Source organism: Leopardus geoffroyi, chromosome B1 (assembly GCF_018350155.1).
Source record: "Leopardus geoffroyi isolate Oge1 chromosome B1, O.geoffroyi_Oge1_pat1.0, whole genome shotgun sequence".
NCBI classification, from domain to species: Eukaryota; Metazoa; Chordata; class Mammalia; order Carnivora; family Felidae; genus Leopardus; species Leopardus geoffroyi.
The window spans coordinates 85,959,663-85,975,164 of NC_059327.1; the positions used below are offsets into that span (position 1 = coordinate 85,959,663).

The 15,502-nt window shown below is 44.2% G+C and overlaps 1 protein-coding gene and 1 long non-coding RNA gene across 3 annotated transcripts in view; one reads left to right on the plus strand and one right to left on the minus strand.

Moving 5' to 3' along the window:
- The window catches only part of MAML3 (mastermind like transcriptional coactivator 3), a 416,215-nt gene that overhangs the window by 56,934 nt on the left and 343,779 nt on the right, over positions 1-15,502 (plus strand). The gene's annotated exons all lie outside the window — the stretch shown is intronic.
- Positions 2,938-6,072, minus strand: LOC123592182. The gene is made up of 3 exons (XR_006709620.1): positions 4,303-6,072; positions 3,820-3,928; positions 2,938-3,586 (listed from the first exon to the last, which is right to left on the minus strand). It is a non-coding gene; the product is annotated as an uncharacterized LOC123592182 (long non-coding RNA).

A 15,502-nucleotide genomic window follows, 5' to 3' on the forward strand; every position in this document is an offset into this window, starting at 1 on the left:
GTTCCTTAATCGAGGTGGGTTCACAAAATGCCAGACCAGTCAGAAAGGGACACTTAATGCTGCTCCTCCTATGCCAGCTTGGAAACATTTGGTAGAAATACAATACTGGGAATATGGTAGTAATTTCTCCCATCTTGCTCAAAGCGTTCACTTCCTTCTTGTCACCAGGAAGGGCAGAAACAATGAGCTAGGAGATGCAGTTGTGAAATTTCTGGTTTTTCAGGAATGGTCAGATAAGTGGCCAAACTTTAGCTTCTTTCCCATCATTCTTTCTACTTAACTCTTTGGTATTGTTCATAGGATTAGCCAAGTTCTTTTTTCTGTCCACCCTCCACCCTTTCTTTCCTCTTGGTACGTTCCTTCTGGCAATATCCAATTTCTAAGAGTTTCTCCTTTAATATTTTCTTTAAAAATTTTTTTAATGTTTATTTATTTATTTTGAGAAAGAGGAGCATGAGCAGGGGAGAGGGACAGAGAGAAAGCAAGAGAGATAGAATCCCAAGCAGGATCCATGCTCAGTGTGAAGCCTGACGTGGGTGCTGACCATGAGATCATGATCTAAGCTGAAATCAAGAGTCAGTGGCTTAACTGACTGAGCCACCCAGGTACCCCCTCCTTTAATATTTTCTAATCCAATAGCCTTTTCTTTTAATCCCATTTCTGACTCCTTTTTTTTTTTTTTTTTAATTGTGAAAAACAACCAGGTATCTGTCATCCTCCCCTTCTCTGGATTAACCTGGGTTGTATCTGCTGAACCACTCAGGAAATGATGACCTGGCATGAAGTAAACAGAACCTGGTTGTCTTGGCCTTTTCTGCCATCTAAGCTGCTCCTGTGTATTTGAGGGTCTAAGAAAAGATGGCGAAAGGCAGTGGGAGAGAGGAAAGGAAAGAGGGGCAGAGAGAGGGTGGTCAAGACCGAAAGAAAATTGTTTTGGAATTGGAAGTTGCCTTGAAATAGACTCATCTCTTGTGCCCTTGACCTGAAATAGTCCATTAGTGTTTTGCATGGATGGGGAGGTGTAGGACATGCTATATTTGGTAGTTTTTTGGCAGAAGGGTTTCCTGTTTCACTGTGTTTTAAAATAAAGCTGCATATACAAATGAATTCTCTAGGGTGTTGAGTCGTTTTAGGTTGTACACTCTTGGTAGGCAAGGCCTGTGACGTGCTTACTTAACGGGTCTATGCTGCATGGAGTTAAGTAATGGCTCACTTGTTAGGTATCTCAGCAGTAAAATTTCCAGATGACACACAGTCTACCCCAGCAGGTGCCAAAACTTAACAAAAAACAAAACAAAACAAAACCCCAAACACTTTTTTAAAACATTTTTTTAAATGTTTATTTATTTTTGAGAGAGAGAGAGACTGAGTGTGAGCAGGGGAGGGGCACAGAGAGAGGGAGGCACAGAATCTGAAACAGCCTCCAGACTCTGAGCTGTCAGCACAGAGCCCGATGGGGGGCTTGAACTCATGGACAGCGAGACCATGACCTTAGCCAAAGTCGGACGCTTAACTGAGTGAGCCACCCAGGTGCCCCTAAACACCCAAACGCTTTGATAGAAATCCTTCTTAAAATATTCCCCACTTCCTTTTGTCTGCAAGTAGAGACTATTGGACAGAATTCAGCTCTCTTTTGCTATCTCAGTCATCAGTATGAGGGTAAATATTGTACCTCTCATGTGTGATGTGTCATTAGGGTCTATTAACATGTGTGGAACTCATTGTCCTTAAACATGAACTGTCCCCAGACTGCCAGACTGCTGTGTACTTTGTTTCTTTTGAAGTTTGTCTCTCCTTTTGCACCTGGTGAGTCTTGTGCCACCACCACCGTGTTGGTCCCTGGGAGCCTCTTTCCACCTCCCCCGCCTCACATTTTACACCTGACTTGCTGTGACTGAGGACGGAGATGGCGCAGATGATCGGAGGTAGAGTTAAAAGAAGAACAAATAGGTTCTGAGTGCAGACCAGATGACCCCTAAAAAGTGATCTCTTTAAGCTCTCGCGTGCACACTTGCTGATCTTTTGGCTTTTCAGAAGTGTGTCTGACTGAGGTTCCGGGCTGTATTCCGGTTAGTTAAGGTTTCGGGACAAGTGAGCTGTCATTCTGTGAGTCATCGTGTACCGTTTTAAGCAACTACACAGCCTCAGAGAATAAAAGGACGTCTAATCATCTCCAGTTTCCTGTCACGGTTGACGTCACTGTCATCGTCATCATCGTCAACTCCATCACATTAAGTACCCAAAGTACATAAGTTGCCAGACAAAATCTGTTACGTAGACACAATCCTTTGGTGTCTAGGCGTCTGTCTACTTTAAATAGATAACACCAAAACGGATCTAATTCAGACTAAAGTGTTGATTGCGCTGTGGTGATGGACGGTATTAGCCGGTAGTCCTGCAGTGCCAATGCAGAATCCCAGCTGCTGAGGCCTACTGGGTGTGACAGGCACCACTTTGTGTGTGATGGGTACTGAGACCACAAGCAGAAATACTGCACAGTCCCCCCAGGTTGGCTTTGAGGGACTGGATGCAGTGATAGAAACGTGCGTGAGCATTATAGGAGCCCTGAGCAATGGCACATAACCTGGCTGGAGGAGGAGAAGCAAAGGAAGAAGATGCCCGGGCAATGCCATAGTTATTAGCTGGGCGAAGGGGTGAGAGGGGCCTGAGCAAGAGTACAGAGGCGGGAGGCATCCTCATGAGGCAGGTGCCGAGAGCAGGTCCACACTGCAGGCAGTGACTGTGGTGACAGGGGACGGGAACACCGGTTCCTGAAGGTCATGCTGGGGGGCTTGGGGGGCGGGCCAGGGGGGTCACTGGATAGTGGAGTTAGATGTATGTATTAGGCCCCTCCTGGCAGAGGGGGAAGGTGGTTAATGAAGAGGACAGGTTTAGGCTTAACCTAGGACCGTGGCCTTATCTCTGGATTCTGGAAGCTGGATTTGAGAAATGTTTATTAAGTAAAACTCAGAAAGCTTGCAGTTGGGTGTAGGAGATGAGAGGAGGCAGTCAAGCATGACCTCCCAGCCCCAAGTGCAGCTGGTGTCATACACGGAAGGGTCACATTGGAGAGGCAGCTAATGGATTCAGCTTTTGATACGTGGGTTTGGCCTGTCTGCAGAGATGCCCAGGGAAGAACTGGGGCTCCAGGCTGAGTTCTGAGTATGATCTTGGAGGATCTGGGGCTGGTGGTTCCACTGATTCTCTCTGTGGAAGTTGGGGAGAGTGACTGACGTGGCTGGGAACAGACAAGGTGGAAACAAGTGTTCTTCACTGAGTCAGAACAGAATCTGACCACAGAGAGTGAAGAAAGGTAGGCTGCACAGCAACTACCAGGGACTTTGTGACATCGTTTGAGGAAGGTGGGGCTCCCCGCCCGGCCCCTAGAGGTAGCTCCTCGGACAGTTGGTGGCAGCAGCAGGGCTGTGGTGAGGCAGCTCCTCTCTGGATGTGGGCTCAGATCCGCCCTGCTGATTGGCCTGGGTTTTGTTCTTGGCCATCTGTGGCAGCCCTCCAAACCTCCACTGGGCTGCCGCTCACAGTTCCCAGAGAAGAGGAACTTGTTTCTCCAGAAAGTGACTTTTGGCTTTGAGACAAAAGAAAAAGAACAGTTTATTGCACACCCCATGACTGAGAGAGAAGCTATTGATCAGATGAGAAATCGAGAGGGAGAGACAGAGACAGAGGACAGAGACACAAACAAAGAGACAGAGAGAGAGGAAAGAGGGAGGAAGGGAGGGGGAAGACGTTCAAATAGTTTGTTCAGCTCGAAACAGCATTTTAAAGAAATACAAAGAGCCAAAAAGAAGAAAAAGTTACTTTTGTGTAGGTCCTTAATTAGGAAGTTCACACTCTGGCCACTGGCTATCTTAGGAACTCTGCATCTTTTGAAGTGCCCTCTTGCATCAGAGACGGGTCAGGGTGATGACTGAAAGGAGCAAGAAGGGAGCAAATTGATTCCAAGTTTAAGGTTTTCTTAATTAGAAGGCCCCAGAGAAGAAGAGTGAGGATCATCCAAGTCTCCCTGTGTGTGGCTGGGCATGGTCAGCACTGGTGGCCCCTGGTTAGTTTTATTCGACTTGTGAGTTTTCCTAGTTATGCACTGAACAGTCTCCCTTCTCCGGTATTTAGTGAGCAGCATGTAGCCTGAGGATGGCAATTAACTATAGCTAAGCCAACTCTTTGCACAGCCCAAGATGAGGTATACAATACCTCACCACCCCTTTCAGACCTTCTCTGTGCACACAGTGGGAGGACAGGGCCATTTGCAGAGAGCCCCCCCCCCCCCCAATTCCTCCTTACCTGGATGAAATCCTGGTGAACAGGGACCTTGCCTGCAAATAGAGCTGACAGCACATGTTAACGTCATCGGGCCTGGTGAAGCTCATTGGCAGAGAAGTTAAGAGTCTTATTTTAGACCCAGAGACTGGAGTGTGTGGATCCAGCTAGAACAGGTCTCTTCTGGCATGGCCTCAGCTGCCAGCCCTCCTCCCCGGTGGTTGCTGGGGCTTCAGAGGATGGAATGTCAGGGGGAGCTTGCTGCTAACTGCAGGGTGAGCAGGACAATCTCACTGCTATTCAGCTGGGAAAACGAAGATGCTGACAACCCAGAGATCGCTTACCACCCAGCTAGCTGATATTCTGCCCTGCGTGTTGGTGCACTCTGCCTTCCCCCTGACAGTCAACTGTGGTGCATTGAGGAGCTTGGTTGTAAAAGGCTCGGTCTGTTCCTCAGCCTCTCACCCTTTCCCCCTTTCTTCCCATAATCAGGGTTTAAAATGTGTATATCCCTAAAGTAGACCAAGTGTATTCCAAAGGACGTCTCAGGCTAGCTTAATACATTCTGGCTCAGATGCTTCCTCTGCAAACAGGAGAGGTTTAAACCTCCGGGATAAACGCCTTAATGCAGTGATCAGTGGTATAGATTTGATCCAGGAAGTCCAAGTAAATAAAATATTTGAAAAGATGAGGCCTTTTGTGTTTAGGACTCACTGAGCAACCAGAAACAACATCTTTTAAAAAAGCAAAAATTGGGACACATGACCTGGCAAAGGTTTTGTTTTGTTTCTGATTTAATTATTAAAAAATTCCCATCAGAATTATGCCTTTAAGGAAACTTTAAAAAAATAATAAATTTTTTAAATTTTTAAAAATAAAATTTGTGACTACACATTTATTACAAACCTATATCATTTGACGATAGGATATAAATATAATTTTTAGATATTTGAACTCAGGATTGCCTAAGAAAATCCACGTGTCCCCTACACTTTAGGGCCGAGTTGTAGATGGGTAAACCCCCTGTGTGGAAATCTAAGTGCATAAAAGAGCAGTGATTTAAGGATCTGCTGTGTTTGCATTTGGAGACAGTGCCTGCCTTGATTTCACAATAATATATTGCAGTAACCCCTGCTACTTCCCCTACTTGTCTCTTGCCTGCTGTCAGGCTCAGCAGCTAAACTTTCTATTGCGTTCACATTGCCGTGACTATTATTGACTTCGGGCTTTCAAGAGTCAGACATTCCTCTTTTCGGGTGCCTCGGTGTAGACCCAGGCTCAGAACAAACCTGGAGTGTGGTGGGGTCCCTGGGGCCCCTCTGCAGCCGTGCTGAGAGCGCGCTCCCCAGAGCACTTCTGCAGCTTCCCCAGAGCAGCCAGCGGTGAGGCGTGGGCTTCCGCAGCCACCGGGAGCCAGTCGCCTCGGGTCCCGGGGTTTCCTGTTCCGCCGTCGACTGGGCCGGCCCCTGACGGCACGTATTGAAACGCAAATGACAGCCGTAATTGGCTGAGAGATAAACCCCAACGAGCGAGTGAGCAGTGCGGCGGGGAGTTAAGTGGCTAAGTGACAATTACTGCTCTGCAGCCTCCGGGATCACGAGCACTGGGCCGTTTGTTCTTGGTTTTAAAGGAGCAATAACACATTAATTGGAGGAGGGCTTCTAGGTTAACTTGCCTCACCCGGTTTCCCATCTGATTCTGCTTTGAGGAGTGGGAGTAGGTGGCCTGGAGGAGTGCTTTGTTGACTGCCTCCCCCGCCCAGCCCCAACCCCAACCCCTTCCCACTTCCTGCAGGTGGATTAGAATTTTGGGAATGGATGTCTTTCATTCTGATAAACTGAAGGGTGATTTCGTTTGAAGATTTCCTAAAAGCTCCCTTGCAGGAGGGAGGGACCTGTTAGTTCTCAGTGTTGTTTCTGGTGCCGGGAAAAGCGGCACCTTAAACTCAGTCTAAGTTGCCAGCTTACCCTCCAGGAAGTCCATTAACCCAATGATTTTATTGTTTTTAAGTTTTATTGCAAAAATTAGCCGGATACAGCAGTGAGCCACAGAGATATGGTCCCTGCCCATTTTGGAGCTTACAGCCTGGTTTGAAGAGAAAGATAGGAAATAGATGAAACTACGGGCTGCTGTTTCACTTAAATAAAGAGAAGCTTGGGGTCCTGTGGAAACGTGGGGGCAGTGGGAGAAAGGGCAAGTTGCAACATAGAGTTGGCTGGGTCAGGCCTGCCTTGCTTTCTTTGAGAGGCCATTTGAACCCTGTTCTGGTCATAAACAAACCATTGAGATGATTAGTTTGGACTTGAGATACGCAGACTAAACAAACCCAGGAACCTAGTTGAGAGCCCTTTCTCAGTGTAGTCTGCCTTTCTACTATATTCAGAGTTCTCGGGGTCTAAATACCTTTCAAATACCATCTAATGGGCTCATTGTTTTTGTTTGGTTGGTTTCCTTCAGCCCAGGCAGCTTGGTCACTTTTTACTAACCATCCCCTCTGGTTCAAAGGGTTGTAACAGAACCCTTGCCTTGGCCAGATAACTGGTCATTTCAAAGAACAGGCCTTTATCTGCTTTGGGACATGTTTCTGCCCAGTGGCCCAAACCTATGTAAAGCAGCGAAGTGATGAAAAAGAAGAGGTAGACCCTTGGTAGTGGCAGGCGGGAGAAGGTCAGCCCTTCTCTTGCCTGGTATTGGAAGGCTTTAGGAAATGCTCACCTTTCAGCTAAGGCCAGCTTTGCTGCAGGCTCTAAGGGTGTAACAGGAAGATGCCGCTGTACCTGACTGTGAAATGTCATCTATGTCATCTATGAAGGGGTTTTTGCTAGGCCCACTTCATGAACTCACCAGGCAGAGGGGGAGATGCTGGCTTATCTTTTAGAAAGGCCTTTCTGTCCAGCTTCCAAAGAAAGCCTAGTTAAGAATTTGTGGAGGGGCGCCTAGATGGCTCAGTCAGTTTTGCATCCAACTTCCGTTCAGGTCATGATCTCATGGTTCGTGAGTTCGAGTCCCACATCAGGCTCTCTGCTGTCAGCACAGAGCCTGCTTCTGATCCTCTGTCCCCAGTCTCTCTCTGCCCCTCCCCCACTCCTGCTTGCTCTCTCATGTTCTCGCGCTCAAAAATAAACATTAAAAAAAAAAAGAATTTGTGGAATCACTAGTAGTAGCTATAGACTCTCCAAAAGATGAATAAATTATTCCTTTAAATAAATCTTTACTACACAGGATTACTATGGCACTTAGTAAGGCTGTATGTGAGCACTTAGAACAGTACCTGGAACATAGTAATTGCTAATTAAATGTCCATTGTTGTTGTTATTGCTGTGTTGTTATTATTCACGTTCTGTGCCTCATGTCTCTAGTATGAATCACAAGAGTGATAACAACATTCTAACATTCCGTGAACACCATGCAGGGCCTTGGCAGCCTGAGAAACATTCTCATTTGGGTTCATTTTACTTTTTCACTGTACCATGCTGGAAAATGAGCTACATAGAAAGGATTCTGTAGAATGGCTATCCAAAGGTCAAAAACAACAATAACACCACAAAAACAAACAGCAAATTGTTTGGATACAACCTTGGTTCATCAGTCTTGGAACAAAATGGTGATAGCAAATACAGGAGGTCGGCATTAGTTTCTTGGGGGAGACTGTCCAGCTTTTATGTCATCAAAAATTACACCGGATTTGGAAAAATACATTTTTTAAAATTTATTTATTTTATTACGTTTTATTATTATTTTTTTGAAATACACTTTTTTTTAATGCCTTAAATAATTTGAGTCACATATAGCAAAATTCACTCTTTTTGGTATTCTGTTCTGTGGATTTTGGCAAATGCATAGAGTCCTGTAACCACCACAACAACCAAGATACAGAACAATTTGCGTATTCCATCTCCAAAGAAAATTTCCTCATGCTACTTCTTTGTACTCAAACCCTCCCTCCACCTTTAATCCCTAGCAACCACTGATCTGCTCTCCATCCCTGTTTGCCTTTTCCCGAATGCCTTGTGAATGTAATCATAGCGTAGGTAGCCTTTTGAATCTGATGTCTTCACTTAGCATAATGCATTTGAGATTCATTCATGCTGTTTCGTGTATCAGTAAAAAGCTTATTTTTAACTCATAAATCATTGAACTCTCGAGCTGCATGGAGTCTTAAAGATCGGAACCACACACTCATTTCCCAGGGGAAGACACAGAGAACCTTGGGGTGAAGTGACTTGTCCAAGGTCATGAAGCTAATTAAAGAAGGAACATGAACTTGGAATTCCCTGCTATCAGTCCAGGTACCATCTGTTCAGTCATACGGAGATTATGAGGAATGTGTAGCTGATTGTCAAGGGGGAGCTCTGTTCATCTTATTTTTGGTCAAAATGTGATCAAGTAAACTGAGCCTTGCTTAAGATAATTTTGGAAGGAGTGGATTTCTAGGAGGTGCAACTTCTTTAGAAAGTATATAGATAAGTCTCAACACATTTCTTCCTGTGGAACATCTGTATGTTTGCTGGTATCGATTATAGATATGATTTGATTGTAGAACTTAACCTGAAAGCCTATTATTTATTTTGTGTGTACAATAAGTTCTTTTTGATACCTAATTTATAGGAGAATTCTGAATATTACTGCCTTCCTTTTAGTTGACATTTTAAATACCAGTATGTTTTTAGGTGGCTTATTCTAGAGCACACAGACTGTGGATCCAGACTGGGATCAAGATCTACTGATTGCTTAGTTCATTTGTTAAGTAATTATTTGTGGAAATTCTGCCATGTGGAAAGCAGTGAACTATAGGAGATCTAATAAGGCACTGTTTTTAAGAAGTTTACATTTGAATAGTTACTATCAAATGGGACACAAAAGATTAGTTCAGATTAGTTCTTTTGAGTACACTTAAGGTCTTGCTAAAGCATAGTGAAGATATAAGATGATAATGCGAACTTTCTTTCTCCAAGAAGTTTATAAATAAATACCAAAGAGAGGTACAAAGACAGTGCTATGGGAAGTGCGGTTTTTTTTTTTTTTTTGGTTGGGAACCAGTTGGAATATGATTTAGAGGTGCATAAAGCACCCAGAAGTTTGTGCATAGGAGGGACAAGGTCAGAGCTGTGCTATAGGGAGTTTATCCGATGGCACCACATAGGATACATTGAAGGGCAGAGCCTGGAAGCTGGGAAATGAGTTTGCTGGGAAATGCATTTGTTTGGGTGAGATGAAGAAAACCCATGGGACACCCGGGTGGCTCATTTGCTTAAGTGTCTGACTCTGGATTTTGGCTCAGGTCATGATCTCATGGTTCATGGGTTCAAGCCCCATGTCGGGCTCTGTGCTGAGAGTGCAGAGTCAGCTAGGGATTCACGCTCTCCATCTCTGCCCTTCCCCTGCTCGTTCTCTCTCTCTCTCTCTCTCTCTCTCTCTCTCTTGATAAATAAACTTAAAAAAATGAGGAAACCCTAACTATGGGACAGTGGGAATGGAAAGGAAAGGTGTTTGGGAGGTGGAACTAACTGGAGGAAAGAGGGAGCATTCAAACAAGATTACGAGATTGTGCCTTGGATGACTGGTTGGGCAGCTCTGACATAATGGAGAAATTCGGGTTTGTCCGGAAGAAGAAGAGTGGGTTATGAGTGGATGGTGGGGAATGTAGTGAGGGAGGAAGGAAAGGCCTTTCTCTCTTTGACCAGGTCAGTTTTGTGTGAACAATTTTGCATATGGGTGAACCTGTTAATAAGTGTTTATGATTGTTACTAATTTCCAGAAGGCTAAATAGTTCCCATTTGCCTTGAGTAAAGAAGTCTGGTGTGTTTTGTTTTGTTTTGTTTTGTTTTGTTTTGTTTTGGTCCTAAAGGGTTAGTAGTGTAGACAGTTATGATTAAACAATTTTTTGACCCCTTCTCCCACCTGTGGTATGATTCTTAAAATGATTAAAGTTTTAGCTCTTTTTAACTACTGCAAGATTTTTCTTGGGATATACTGTACCCTTTACAGAAACATGAGCAAAATGTAGGTTCAGATGTTTTCCCACATTGCGATCAACACTGGATTCGAAACTTCTATTTACTTTGCTTCCAGTCTCCTAGGCACACAACTTCACCTTAACGTTGTCTTAATATGTGCTTAAAAAGAAGCAGTATGAGTGGTGAAGGAGACAGTTTACACAGGATGGAATACAGACCTTAAATTATCATTCTGAAAAGTGCAAACCCTAGTTAGGAGCTAAAGAAACATATATTAAGTCAACCTTAAGGTGAAGTTGTGTGCCTAGGAGACTGGAAACAAAGTAAATAGAAGTTTCAAACCCAGTGTTGATCACAATGTGGGAAAACATCTGAACCTACATTTTGCTGATGTTTCTGTAAAGGGTACAGTACCCTGAGAAGAATCTTGCAGTTAAAAAGAGCTAAAACTTTACTTTTTATAGCCTTTAAAACCATAGAAAGCCCCAAATAATTGTGAAGAATGAAGTTCCCTGTGGCAGCATTATTTATAACAGTGAAAAACTAACAATGGTACAAAATCCCCAAATAACAGAATGTCAAGGCAAATATCACTTCATGGGGTATTTTCTTTGGGTTGGCATGGGATGCCTTGACAGGGATGAGTATTTAAGGTGATATTCAGCAGCAAGATGTACAAGATAGCATGGACCCTCTGCTGACAACTAGAGAACATGACTTCTGGAAAAGAATTTGGAGTCACACACACAAAAAATGTAAGTGTATAATACAAGGAAGGGATTAGTAGAAGGGTCTTTCTGTGTTTTCATTCTTCTTCCTAAGTGAGTCAAATGGAGGCACAGTCGAAAACAGAAAGGAAATTTCTAGTGAAGTAGTTCACCGTCCATAAGTTCTCTGTGCCCTTCTTCCTCTTTATATGGTTCAGATTTATTTTATATCTGCTATGTATTCACGAGACAGAGTAGTATTGATGAATTCACTGTATCTGTGAGAGTCTGGAAGCTGGGATTTTCGTTCCTTTTCTGCCACACCTGTGAGAGCTGAAGTCACTCAGACAAGTCTTGGTGGTTTAAATGTCCTGGTCGTCTCTGTTCTCATGCTGAGAAGGTCATTGAGAGAAAACAGGTAGAAGTACTTGAAACATTCTGACAACTAGATAGTGCACTGTTTATTGTGAGACAAGAGAAAATAGAAGAAATATGTATCAGAGCTGAACTCTGGTGAGAGAGTTTGAGTCTCTGGTGAGAGAGTTTGAGTCGGAAAATGTGTGTCTACCAAAGAGGAATTAAAGAAAGTGAAATTGCCGTGGACACCGAGGGGACGGGGTCTTCTTGCCGCACTTGTGAGGCAGAGCCCGTGGTGCGGGATGGCTGAGTCCCCTGTGAAGACCCGCTAGTTGCAGCTTGGAGTGACTTTAGACACATGACTGAAGCTTTTAATGTTTTATGCATGTATGGAGAGATGCTCTCAAATTGGAAAACAAACACACACTGAGGGCCTTTAAGAGCTGCTACTTAGCTTCAGAAAAGACTTGGGGCGCCTGGGTGGCTCAGTCGGTTAAGCGTCCGACTTCGGCTCAGGTCACGATCTCGCGGTATGTGAGTTCGAGCCCCGCGTCGGGCTCTGTGCTGACTGCTCAGAGCCTGGAGCCTGTTTCAGATTCTGTGTCTCCCTCTCTCTCCGACCCTCCCCTGTTCATGCTCTGTCTCTCTCTGTCTCAAAAATAAATAAACGTTAAAAAAAAAAAAAAAGATTCAGAAAAGACTTGCACTGAATCCAAGAAAAAAAGGCATCTTGGTGAAATAGAAGGTTTCCATGAGTTTACATAGGGCCAGAAATTTCCTTCAGCAAAGTCAACTGACCAGTAGCAAAGGAGAAAGCATACGCTTTTGCCTGGCAAAAATGTTAGAGGCCGAAGAAGCAATCTGTGGGACAAATGGCCACAGATCTAAAACAGTTAAAAAGGATGGCTTTCAGTACCCCAGGCACTAGAGTCTCTGGGAAAATGTGACCCTAAATGAAGGCATCAGCTATACCCAACAGGGAGGATTTGGGGTGTTTCTAAACAGCATGGGTGCCTCAGTCTTTATTTTGAAACTGTATCATAAATTTAAATGGCAAGGTGTGCGTGGGTTGAGCATGCTCTTGCGTGGGAGACAAGAAAAGAAATCGGAAGTATTTTCAAAATTCTCAGTTTCATGCAGTGCGTCACCTGCTTTGGCCAAGCAGCTCCAAAAGCATGACTTTTCTAAATAGCTTGTGTATAGGCACAGAGAACAGGAGTCAGTAAAAAGTGGGAGGTGGGGCGCCTGGGTGGCGCAGTCGGTTAAGCGTCCGACTTCAGCCAGGTCACGATCTCGCGGTCTGTGAGTTCGAGCCTCGCGTCGGGCTCTGGGCTGATGGCTCAGAGCCTGGAGCCTGTTTCCGATTCTGTGTCTCCCTCTCTCTCTGCCCCTCCCCCGTTCATGCTCTGTCTCTCTCTGTCCCAAAAATAAATAAACGTTGAAAAAAAAAATTTAAAAAAAAAAAAAAGTGGGAGGAACCGTGGCAGGGACCTATCTTCTGTTTTCCTTTTCCTGACAGAGTCAGATAGGGGCATCGTAGAGAACTCTTGACTTAGGATTGAGGACTGATAGCTAGTGTGTGTACATGGTGTGCCTCAGGTAACCAGGGGCGGGGAATGAAGTAATGACCTAAGTTTTATAAGGGCGCCCTCGGGCCTGGGCTCTGTCCCTTGTGAAACTGATCCAAACTAGGGGTGTCCTTTGAAGTTACTGGCTGTTCCACTTGGACTGAAGCAAGATGACTAACTGGTCCCAAATGTTTAACTACCCATTACCTATTTGTCAAGAGCTGGGAAGAAATGAGCAAAGAAAACACAAAAACAGGTTAGACAACAGCAATTAAGCCTTTTGGTTTCTCCATGCTGTGACTGGTATGTCAACAAATCTTTTATTTTGTGGACTTGTTCACAGCCTCCTGACAGCTTGGTTGTGTTCCTGGGAGCAGATACTAAGATGCAGAAAAGCTTCGAGGGCACTTTAAAGGGGGCAATTCCGAACGGTCAACCAGCAACTGAGCCTCAGTAACAAGAAGAGTTACCTGACGCTAAACCATGTGAACCAGCCTTATTTAATTTTATTTTAATTTTTTTTAATGTTTGTTCATTTTTGTGTGTGTGAGAGAGAGAGACAGAGGGGGAGTTGGGGAGGGGCAGAGAGAGAGGGAGACACAGAATCTGAAGCAGGCTCCAGGCTCTAAGCTGTCAGCACAGAGCCCCACTCGGGGCTTGAACCCACAAAACGTGAGATCGTGACCTGAGCTGAAGTTGGACGCTGAACTAGCCTTTTTAAAAAAAACAGTATTGTCCAGGCGCCTGGGTGGCTCAGTCGGTTAAGTGTCTGACACTTGATTTCAGCTCAGGTCACGGTCTTGGTCTCACAGCTCATGAGTTCAAGCCCCGTGTTGGGCTCCATGCTGACACTGTGGAGCCTACTTGGGATTCTCTCTCTCACTCCCTCTCCGCCCCTCCCCATCTTGCACATGCACTCTCTCACTCTCTCTCAAAATAAATAAACTTTAAAAAATGGCATTTACTGTTGGAGCAGATGGCTGCTAATTGTTAGAAAAACAACAACAACTATGTAGCCTTTTAAATACTATACTTTACTTTTCCCATCTAATGATAAAACCTTAAACACAGATTAGTTCAGGCATGTTTTAGTCCCCAAAGTAGTTTAGAGGATTCTCTTCCTCTGGAAAAATCAGCTTTGTTTATGGGGTCCAAAAATAGCTGCTAAAACTTCCTCTATTTTTTTTGTTTATGGATCTTTTTCATTTTGGACATCAGGAAATGAATGCTGGCTTGAGGTCATGCTTCATAGGAACTTGTGAAAAATGGAATATGAGGAATGAAGTGATGATGGGCACATAGGAAGCATACCCAGATACAGGAAGTTGTTGAACGTAGGAAGAAATAAACTGTAAAGTGGCTGACCTACTAGTAAAAACGTAGTTTGCTGAAAGCAACAACATTGTAATTGTTTTTGAGGAGTCTGATCTTTAGAATGACAGAGTGCCAGCATCATGTACTTTTCAGTACCTGTGTGTACATGCACATGACACTGCTTATAGGACAGCAAATCATAAAAAATAGTTGAGAAAATTTTATAAGCAAGTAAAACACTTAAATGATTGTAACGAGACAAATAAGCATGGCTTTAAAGTTGTATATGTCACTGAAGAGTAAACCTCTGAGTGGTCACTGACCCTTCGCTTGTCTAGTAATTTATGTTTTCAGGAAGAGTTTGGTAAAGTTTCTCTTAAGTGCATATTATAGGATAAGAGTAGTCATTCATTCATTCATTCATTCATTCATTATTTATTAAGTGCTAAATGATGTTGACACATCATAGTTCTTTACAACTTCTAGAAGTTATGGAGCGGCTGGGTGGCTCAGTCAGTTAAGGTTCTGACTTCGGCTCAGGTCAGGATCTCACGGTTCGAGGGTTCAGGCCCCGCATTGGGCTCTGTGCTGACAGCTAAGGGCCTGGAGCCTGCTTCGGATTCTGTCTCCCTCTCTCTCTGCCCCTCCCCAGCTCGCACGGTGTCTCTCTCTCTTTAAAATAAACAAACATTAAAAATAAAAAAATAAAAAAACCTTCTAGAAGTTTTAAAATAACCAGTATCAGAGGGATGGCTTCCATCATTCTCTGCTGGCAGCAAGGTTAATAGTGAGCTGCACCTGGTATAATCCTTCCTAGAACCGAGTTCCACTGTCAGCAGGTTGGGTTTTTTTGTTTGTTTTTAAATCTAAGGTGTTTCTTTTGCCACTGGGCTTCTTTGAAGCCTGCAGGAGCCAGTGTGTGGGAGAGAACTCAGGCCTGCAGGAGGAGCGGAGTGGGCCAAAGCCAAATGCCTGTTAACAGCCCGGGAGAGGTGGGCAATGGCAAGTTGATTTTGAAACAAAACAAAAACCCCAAACCCTGCCGTGGACGAAATATCATTTGGCCAAGTTAAAACAGGGAAAAACTTAGGGGAACCTTCTGGTAAAGCGGAGTGAGTTAAACTAAAGAATATCTGGAGTTTCTAGAGAGGTGGATGGCATTCTGGTGGCATAGCTTTCGCAGACAGACGTGTGCATTAGACAAAGCCCACGATGCAGGAAAGTCTCAAGTGTCAGGTCCGAGGAGCCCAAATGACATTTATGCAAATAGGGAGCATATTCATCTGTATTCCTTCCTGTTTCTTACGTTTTTGTGGCTACT